Genomic DNA, 10,699 nt, shown 5'->3' with positions numbered 1-10,699 from the left:
GGGCTGCCTTGGTTGCAGCGACCACGAGACGGTAGAATTCAGGATCTTGTGTGGTAGGGTCAGTAGAATAGCAAGTAGAATCGCAACCCTGGACTTTAGCAGGGCAAACTTTGGCCTGTTCAAGCAATTGCTAGGGGAAATCCCATGGGCTAGGCTGCTTGAAGGGAAAGGGGCCCAAGAGAGTTGGTTGACGTTCAAGGACTGCTTTTTCCGAGCTCAAGATCGGAGCATCCCGACACGTAGGAAGTCAAGGAAGAGGGTCAGGAGACCTGCGTGGGTAAATAGGGAATTGCTGGGTATGCTCAAGTGGAAGAGGAGAGTTTACAGGTCATGGAAGGAAGGGCTGGCCACTTGGGAAGAATATAAGGCTGCTGCTAGAGGATGTAGGAAAGCTGCTAGGATGACTAAGGCCTCCTTGGAATTAAAGCTGGCGAGAGGGGTCAAGGACAGCAGAAAGAGCTTTTTCAAATACATGGCAGGTAAAACTAACACCAGAGGCAATGTAGGCCCGCTGATGAACGGGACGGGTGCCCTGGTGACAGAAGATACAGAGATGGCAGAGTTACTGAATGCCTTCTTTGTCTCTGTCTACTCTGCCGGAGGCAGTCCTGAAGAGCCCTGTACCGCTGAGACCTCGGATGAAGATAGGTCAACGGAGCGGTTTGCCTTAGTCGATGAGGAATGGGTTAAAGACCAGTTGAGCAATCTGGATATCCATAAATCCATGGGTCCAGATGGGATGCACCCGCGGGTGCTGAGGGAACTGGCGGAGGTCATTGCTAGACCGCTCTCCATCATCTTTACCAAGTCTTGGGAAACGGGAGAGGTGCCTGAGGACTGGAGGAAAGCAAATGTCACTCCTGTCTTCAAAAAGGGCAAGAAGGAGGACCCGGGTAACTATAGACCGGTTAGCCTCACCTCCATTCCTGGGAAAGTGATGGAACACCTTATCCTTGGTGCCATCTTAAGGCATATCAAGGATAAGAGGGTTATGAGGGGCAGTCAACATGGCTTCACCAAGGGGAAGTCGTGCTTGACCAATTTCGTAGCCTTTTATGAGGAAATAACACGGTGGATGGATGATGGCAGAGCGGTGGATGTGGTCTACCTTGACTTCAGCAAAGCGTTTGACACGGTCTCCCACAGCATCCTTGCAGCCAAATTGTAGTTGTTGGAGACTTTGCTGTTATCTTGTTGATCACATCTGTGTGGGGATCTGGTCCATCTTGCCATTTTATTCCCAAAAAATTAATCTCCTGTGCAGGTCCCTTGACCTTACTCCATTTTATGGCAAAACCGGCTTTCAGCAGGATTTGGGTTATTTTCCTCCCTTTCTCAAAGACTTATTCCTCTGTATCACGCCACACGATTATGTCATCAATGTATTGATGGTGTTCTGCAGTTTGCCCTTGTTTCAGTGCAGTCTGGATCGGTCCATGGTAGAGTGGTGGATGTGGTCTACCTTGACTTCAGCAAAGCTTTTGACACGGTCTCCCACAGCATCCTTGCGGCTAAATTGAGGAAGTGTGGTCTGGATGATCGGGTAGTGAGGTGGACTGTGAACTGGCTGAAGGAGAGAAGCCAGAGAGTTGTAGTCTATGGGGCAGAGTCTAGTTGGAGGCCTGTAACTAGTGGAGTGCCTCAAGGGTCGGTTCTGGGACCAGTATTATTTAATATATTCATCAACGATTTAGATGAGGGAATTGAGTGTACTATCAGCAAGTTTGCTGATGACACTAAGCTGGGAGGAGTGGCCGACACGCCAGAAGGCTGTGCTGCCATCCAGCGAGACCTGGACAGGCTGGAGAGTTGGGCGGGGAATAACTTGATGAAATATAACAAGGGAAAGTGTAGAGTCCTGCATCTGGGCAGGAACAACCCCAGGTTCCAGTATAGATTGGGGAACGACCTGTTAGAGAGCAGTGTAGGGGAGAGGGACCTGGGGGTCCTGGTGGACGACAGGGTGACCATGAGCCGACACTGTGCCCTTGTGGCCAAGAAGGCCAATGGCATCCTGGGGTGTATTAGAAGGGGGGTGGTTAGTAGGTCGAGAGAGGTCCTCCTTCCCCTCTACTCAGCCCTGGTGAGACCTCATCTGGAATATTGTGTCCAGTTCTGGGCCCCTCAGTTTAAGAAGGACAGGGACCTGCTGGAGAGAGTCCAGCGCAGGGCAACTAAGATGATTAAGGGAGTGGAGCATCTCCCTTATGAGGAAAGACTGAGGGAGCTGGGTCTCTATAGTTTGGAGAAGAGGAGATTGAGGGGTGACCTTATTAGTGTATATAAATATATAAAGGGGGAGTGTCACGAGGATGGAGCCAGGCTCTTCTCAGTGGCAAACAATGAAAGGACAAGGGGTAATGGGTACAAATTGGAGCACAAGAGGTTCCACTTAAACCTGAGAAGAAACTTCTTCTCAGTGAGGGTGACAGAACACTGGAACAGGCTGCCCAGGGAGGTTGTGGAATCTCCTTCTTTGGAGACATTCAAAACCCGCCTGGACACGTTCCTGTGTAACCTTATCTAGGTGTTCCTGCTCCGGCAGGGGGATTGGACTAGATGATCTTTTGAGGTCCCTTCCAATCTCTAACATACTGTGATACTGTGAATATGATTCTATGGTTTAGAGCAAGGTGTCCCTGCCCATGGCAGGGGGGTTGGAACTTGATGATCTTAAGGTCCTTTCCAACCCTAACTATTCTATGATTCTATGATTCTATGATATAGTCAATCTGCCAAGCTTCCCCATATTTGTACTTGAGCCATCATCCTCCATACCTGAAAGACTTTAACCACTTGGCTTGGTTAATTCCAGCAACAGTGTACATTATTAAGTCTACTTCTCGATTACAATCCCATCTGTATGTTGCATCTCTCCCCTGATGGCCTGAAGTATCATGGACCCACCGGCCTAAAAATAATTCACCCTGATGTTGCCAATCTAAGTCCATCTGAGCCACTTCAGTCTTAGCAGCTTGATCCACTTGTTGGTTGTTCTGGTGTTCCTCAGTGGCCCAAGTATTGGGTACATGAGCATCTGCATGGCATACCTTCACCACCAGGTTTTGCACCCGGGCAATGATATCTTGCCACCGTGCAGCAGCCCACATGGGTTTACCTCTGCGTTGCCAGTTGCTCTTCTTCCATTGCTGCAACCACTCCCACAGGACATTTGCCACCACCCATGAGTCAGTATAGAGATAAAGTACTGGCCACTTTTTACATTCAGCAATGTCCAAGGCCAGCTGGATGGCTTTTACCTCAGCAAATTGACTTGATTTACCCTCTCCTTCATCAGTTTCTGCAACTTGTCATCGAGGACTCCATACAGCTGTCTTCCACTTTGAACATCCATCCCAACACGGGCAATCAGGGTGCAAGAGGAGCTGTGCTTCAGTGCCAGTCACTTCTGAAGTGGCTCAAACCCATTCATAGGCTGCCAATATCTCTTTTTCAGTTGGGGTATAGCCAGCCTATGATCCTCTGTATCCCCAACTTCAAAAGCCGAGGGGTTGACTTCAAGACTCTCCTGGAGCTTTTTGCCATTCTCCCTCGCTGCAGTGTAAAGCACATTTCTCACATCTATCCCTGTCCGAGCTGGTCCAAGGGCTGCTGCATGAACTGTCAGATAATTTCTTCAAAGGATTATTTTTGCTCAGGGCCCTATTTGAAATCATTCTTCTTCAGGGTCACCCGATAGAAGGTGCTTACAATCAAAATGTAACTTGGGATGTCCATCCTCCAAAACCCCCCAACACCTAAGAAAGCTTGTGTTTATTTCTCATTAGTTGGTGGAGACATTGCTGTTATCTTGTTGATCACATCTTTGGGGATCTGGTGACATCCATCTTATCATTTTATTCCCAAAAATTGTATCTCCTTTGCAGGTTCCTTGACCTTACTCCGTTTTATGGCAAAACCGGCTTTCAGCAGGATTTGGATTATTTTCTTCCCTTTCTCAAAAACTCTTCCACTGTATTGCCCCACACGATAATGTCATCAATGTCTTGCAGGTGCTCTGGAGCTTGCCCCTGTTCCAGTGCAGTCTGGATCAGTACATGGCAAATGGTGTTTCCACCTCTGGGGCAGTCAGTTCCAAGTGCCCTGGATGCCCTTCCAAGTAAAAGCAAACTGTGGCCTGCACTCTGCTGCCAAAGTAATTGAGAAAAATTCATTGGCGATATCAATTGTGGCATCCCACTTGGCTGCCTTTGACTCTAGTTCATATTGAAGTTCTAGCATGTCCGGTATGGCAGCACTCAGTGGTGGTGTGACTTCATTCAGGCCAAGATAATCTACTGTTAGTCTCGACTCTCCATTAGACTTTTGCACTGGCAATATGGGGCTATTAATGGGTGAGTGGTTCCTGCTCACCAGCCCGACCTGAGCAGTGGTCTCCCTTTTCCATGTGACTCCCCCCAGGTTATATACTGGGCATGATGTCCTGTTGTATGGAATACCCCTTCAGCTAATTTGTCTCAGGTGTCCTGTCTCTGCTTCCTCCCGGCTTCTTGTGCCCCTCCTCACTGGCAGAGCATGAGACACTGCAAAGTACTTGATCGGGGTAAGCATTACATAGCAACAACTGAAATGTTGTTTTTTTGTCAGCACTGTTCTCGACCTGAAGCTGAAAACACAGCACTGCACCAGGTACTAGGAAGGAAGAAAAAAAAAAAACAACAGAAAAAGACCTCAAACACCACAACCTAAAAAACCCCACCTGTTAGAGCTGAACCCAGGACAGGAGAAAACTTTATTTTGTTATAGAAACTGAACTTTTTAAAGTAATAAAAAATATTATATCCTTTAACTAACACATTAAAGGGGTTTTATGTATTTATGAACAAAATATTATTCACAATTTGATAGAATTAAAAATATTACAAGTATACTGGTGTTGTGGTTTAACCCCAACCAGACACCTTTCACTCACTCACTCCCCCCCTTTCTTGCCCTCCCCCTACTCCTGGAGGGATGGAGAGGAGAATCAGAAAGAATGCAACTCCCACGGGTTGAGATAAGAACAGTTTAGTAACTAAGGTATAACATAAATCACTGCTGCTACCACCACTAATAGTAATGATAAAGGAAATAACAAGGGAAGAGAATAGAATACCCCATCACCAGGTGACCGATAACTTGCCCCCCCAGCCCGATCAACCACCGACCGACACCTCCTCCAACCCTGCAGTCCACCTCACCCTTCTGGCTCACTCCCAGTTCCCCCCTGGGCATGACATGCTGTGGTATGGAATACCTCTTTGGTCAGTTTGGGTCAGGTGTCCTGTCTCTGCTTCCTCCTGGCCTCCCCTCCTCCCTGGCAGAGCATGAGGCTCACAAAGTCCTTGGCCAAACCAAAACATCATTTTTATCAGCTCTGTTACCAGCTGAAAGTCAAAAACACAGCACTGCACCAGCTACCAAGAAAAAGAAAAATGACTGCTACTGCTAAACCCAGGACATTATCCACCCCTTATTCCATACCATTCACGTCATGCTCAGATCCCACATTTTCAATATATCATCACTCTTATCTAAGTGCATTCTCATCGTAGTGCATGGACCAGTCCCTATAAAGCTGCTGAGTCCATCTGGTCCATGATGTCAGGCTCCATCTCTTGTAACAGTCTTCCAGAGCAGGAGAGGCCATGTGCAGTGTTAACACTTGTGAATAACCTGAGCAATAGTGTCCTTTGCTAAGTCCACCCCTCGATCATGAGTCCATCTCGATGTTGCATCTCTGCTCTGATGGCCTTAAGGGTCATGGGCCCACCAGGCTCAAATAATTCAGTGTCCCCTTCAGCAGTTTCTGCAGCTTGTTGCTGGGGACTCCATACAGCTGCCTTCCATTTCCAATGTTTCCAAAGCACTGGAGGGGCCCAGTGGACTAGATACTCGCCCATACTGTCCCACACACCCTGCCACTCATGACTGTCCAGCCTTGGGGGAAACCTCTTGGTCCTCCCATATCGTCGTCTAACCCCAGACAAGACCCAGACCTGACTCTGCTTAAATTTCGGGATCAGAAAAAATGGTGGTGGGTAAAACACACTCTGTGTGTGTGCTAACATGGTGAACACCATCACAATCAGCAGGCAGGTCCCAAGGCTACCCAAAGGCCATCCAAAACCTTCAGAACTCTCAAACGATGCTGCTGTACTTGTCACTGGGGCTGGTGTAGCTGCTGTGCTTGCCGGCTCTCTCACCACCAGCTTCTCTTTTCCTGACTCCAGCTCTTCCTCCTCTGCCTTGCTGGGAAATGCTGCGGGGTCTCCTGCATCCTCCTGGGGCTCGGCGGGCGGCTTCCAGGGAATGCTCTTGGCCATCGGGGGGCTGGGCTCGGCCGTGGGGCTCGGCTCCTCCGCCGCCTTCTCCCGCTGCTCGGCAGCCGCCTCCTTCCGCTCCTCGATCACCCCGAACTCCTCCACCGGCAGCCGCTCCCTGCCGGCCTCCGGTCCTGCTCCCTCTTGGTGCCCGGGGCCGCTCTCCAGGGCCACTTCAGCAGCCGCTGGCTCCTGGGGCCGCTCCCTGTCGACTTCCCAGAGCCTCACGCAGATGGAGGCGAGGGCGAGGGCCAGGACAGTGAGGAGCAGTCCACGGCCACGTCCGTCCCGCCCTGCTGCTGGAGCCTACCCATATTACAAGTGATTGCCATAAAGTACATTGAGACAGGAACCTTAGCCCAAGCCCCACACTTGATAAACACTAACACAGCAAATACCGGCTCCAAGTAAGTGACAACATTCTGAAGCTCTGAGATCAAGAGGAACAGCTCTGAGAGCCAATAAATCAGCATTGTGACGAGTGACTATCAATCCAGTCAGATCTGTCGTTATCTCAACCCCTCGAGCCCCACGTTGGGCGCCAAAAAGTACTGTCGTGGTTTAAACCCAACCGGACAGCTTTCACTCACTCACTCCCCCCCTTTCTTGCCCTCCCCCTACTCCTGGAGGGATGGAGAAGAGAATCAGAAAGAATGCAACTCCCACGGGTTGAGATAAGAACAGTTTAGTAACTAAGGTATAACATAAATCACTGCTGCTACCACCAATAATAGTAATGATAAAGGAAATAACAAGGGAAGAGAATACAACACCCCATCACCAGGCGACCAGTAACTTGCCCGACCAAGCACCGACCGATACCTCCTCCAACCCTGCAGTCCACCTCACCCTTCTGGCTCACTCCCAGTTCCCCCCTGGGCATGACGTGCTGTGGTATGGAATACCTCTTTGGTCAGTTTGGGTCAGGTGTCCTGTCTCTGCTTCCTCCCGGCCTCCCCTCCTCTCTGGCAGAGCATGAGGCTCACAAAGTCCTTGGCCAAACCAAAACATCATTTTTATCAGCTTTGTTACCAGCTGAAAGTCAAAAACACAGCACTGCACCAGCTACCAAGAAAAAGAAAAATGACTGCTACTGCTAAACCCAGGACAACTGATTTGTTGGTATTCAAGTGTGAGATTTTTTCTTTCGAAGTATTTCTAACATGTGAAGAAATAAAATGCTGAAACTAGAAAGCATCAGGATTAAGCAACTCTTCGTTATTTCAACTCCCTTTGCAAGTGCTTCGTACTTGTAAATGAGACCTTATAAGTAACTCATCCAATGCCACAATGGGAATTATTTCAGACCTGAAATTAGCATACAGGTATCTTTGATATCATCCCAATATAAAAAATCACAAACACACATCTCTATCATGTGGAACCTGTCAGTTTGTTATCTCAGTCTCTAAAGTTTTACTAAACAGGCAACAAAACCTCTGCACACTACCCAGAAATGTAGGCTTCAATGGTCCCAATACCAAATTAAATTACAATTTCCCTGTATAATTAATACCAAATTAAACTAGTATTTCACTGAATATAGAGACTTAGGCAGGTCTACAAGGATTCTTAAACTACTATTTCACTGTGTATAGAGGCTACAAGGATTTTAAAGATAAGGAAGGCATGCAACAGAAAAAACAGATCTCTCAAACCAAGGTAGGCCTTCCTCCTATTGATAAGGCCTGAGTAAACAGCTGTGAAAGGAAACAACTTGAGGAGCCCTTCAGGGCTGTAAATTAAACCAAACAAGAACATGTAGTTAATTGGAAAGACTAAACATGCATTCCAGTGTCCTTAACTAATGGATTTTCATTAAAGGATAAAGTGAGTGGGGGTATTTCTCCCCAAATGACCACCATGACCCTCAAAGACCAGTCCTCAAAATTCACAGTGCCTGCGCCACAGCCTTGTCTACCCAGATTACCATATGCAATGAGTAACGGGAATTGGGTGGGCATTTCACAGAATTATAATAAATATGTAGATAATGAAGGTATATAACCTGTAAACTGTCTCTTCTTGGTGTGCATGATATGCAGAGCAATCCTCCGTGCACCCGGTACCATAATAAAGTAATATCAGCTTTCTAACCTGTCACTCTAGTTGGAGAGTTTATTTTCCTGGATTTCATTGACACTCCCAGGTATAATAGCATCAGGGAGACCTAAATTTGTAAGCTGAATTTCACTGGATACTGCGTCAGATATGTTTTTGCAGTACCATTTCACCAGTATACATGAAAAGGCCAGACGTTTTCAGTGTTACTCAGAGTCTTGAGAAAAAATGTAGCAAATAAACCCAACACACCTGATCTGTGTTAAAAAAAAAAAAAAAAGGGAGGCTTGATCATAGAATCAACTAGGTTGGAAAATATCTTTAAGATCATCAAGTGGAACCATTACCCCAGGACTGCCAAGACCAACACTAAACCATATCACTGATGCCTCATCTACATGGTTTTTGAACACTTCCAGGGACAGAAATTCCACCACTTCCCTAGGAAGCGTGTTCCAATACCTGATAACCCTCTCTGTGAGGAAATTTTTCCTAATATCCAATCTAAACCTCCCCTGGCACAGCTTGAGGCTGTTACCTCTTGTCCTCCCACTTGTTACCTGGGAGAAAAGACGAGCCTCCACCTTACTACAACCTCCTTTCAGGTCGTTGTAGAGAGCGATAAGGTTCCCCCTTAGCCTTCTCCAGGTTAAATAATCCCAGTTCCCTCAGCCATAAGCAGCCAATTTCTCCAGGAGAATACTTTGGGAGACAGCGTCAAATGCTTTATTAAAGTCCAAATACACGATGTCCACAGCCTTTCCCTCATGAACCGTAACCCTTCATAACCCTATGGTGACTGGGCCTGATCTCTCCATTTTCCCCGCACGTGCTTTATGACCTCACTTAGGATCATCAACTCCATGATCTTCCCCAGCACTGAGGTCAGGCTGACAGGCCTGTAGCTTCCAGGGTCTTCCTTTCTGCCCTTTTTTTAGAGAGGCGTCCCGCTGGCCAACCTCCAGTCCTCTGGGACCTGCCCACTAGACCAGGACTGCTGATATATGATGAAGAGTGGTTTAGCAAGCTCCTCTGACAGCTCCTTCAGCACTCTTGGGTATAACCCATCTGGCCCATAGACTTGTGTATATCTAAGTGAAGCAGGAGGTTGCTAACCATCTCTTCCTGAATTATGGGGACTTCAACCAGCTCCCCATCTCTGACATCCAATTCAGGGGACTGAGTACCCTGAGGCTGCCTGGTGTAACTATTAAAGACTGAGGTAAAGGCGGCATTAAGTACCTCAGCCTTTTCCTCATCCTCAGTCACTAGGTTTCCCCTAGTATCCAGTAGAGGATGCTGGTTCTCCTTGGCCCTCCTTTTATTGCTAATATATTTGAAAACATACTTTTAATTACATTTTATGGCAGTGGCTATATTAAGTTCCAGCTGTGCCTTCACCTAACAACATCCTTGTACTTTTCATGGGGTGACAGTCTCTTCTTCCACAGGTGATAAATTCTTCCCCCCCCTCCCCCCAGTTCAGTTCAAGCAAGATCTCCCTGTTCAGCCAGGGTGGTCACTTCCCCAACAGTTTGATTTTTGGCACATAGGGACTGCCTGCTCTTGCGCCTTAAGGATTTCATTCTTGAAGAGCATCCAGCCTTCCTGGACACCTTTGTCCTTTAGTAATGTTTCCTAAGGAATTCTGTCAACCAGCATCCTAAACAGGACAAAGTCAGACCTCCGGAAGTCTAAGGTGGAGGTTTTGCCAGCCTTATTCCCAACTTCTCCAAGGACTGAAAATTCAATCATTTAGTGACTGCTTTGCCCAAGATGGCCTCCAACCATCACATCACCCACCAGTGCTTCTCTGTTTGTGAACAACAAATCTAGCCAGGCATCTCCTCTAGTTGGCTCACTCACCAGCTGTGTCAGGAAATTATTTTCCATACCCTCCAAGAACCACCTGGATTGTTTCTTCTCCACTGTGTTGTACTTCCAGGGGACATCAGGTAGGTTGAAGTCCCTCACAAGAACAAGGGTTAATGATCCTGAAACTTCTCCCAGTTGTTTGAATAACACTTGATCTGTAGCTTCATCCTGGCTAGGTGGTCTATAACAGACTCCTGCCAGGTTATCTGCTTGGTTATCCTTCCCCCTGATCTTTACCCACAAACATTCAACATTCTCACTTACAACACTGAGTTCATGGCCTGAACTCTGACATACAACACAACTCCACCACCTTTTCCTTGCCTTTCCCTTCTGAAGAGCCTGTAGCCATCAACTGCAGTACTTCAATCATGCAAATCATTCCACTACATTTCTCTGACAGCGATTATGTCATGATTTCCCTGCTGCGCAATGTCTTC

General features: G+C 47.4%; 1 long non-coding RNA gene across 1 annotated transcript; it reads left to right on the top strand.

The window, feature by feature from the left end:
- The first annotated feature begins 2,848 nt into the window (after positions 1-2,848).
- Positions 2,849-5,945, top strand: LOC133210722 (uncharacterized). The gene is made up of 2 exons (XR_009724994.1): positions 2,849-2,964; positions 5,807-5,945. It is a non-coding gene; the product is annotated as an uncharacterized LOC133210722 (long non-coding RNA).
- The last annotated feature ends 4,754 nt before the right edge of the window (positions 5,946-10,699 follow it).

The sequence above is a fragment of the Neopsephotus bourkii genome, unplaced genomic scaffold (genome assembly GCF_033783945.1).
Source record: "Neopsephotus bourkii isolate Nb327-2 ecotype Australia unplaced genomic scaffold, CSIRO-AGI_Nbou_v1 NB_485, whole genome shotgun sequence".
NCBI lineage: Eukaryota > Metazoa > Chordata > Aves > Psittaciformes > Psittacidae > Neopsephotus > Neopsephotus bourkii.
The sequence above is the reverse complement of the archived record's forward strand: the minus strand, read 5'-3'. Positions and strand labels throughout refer to the sequence as shown.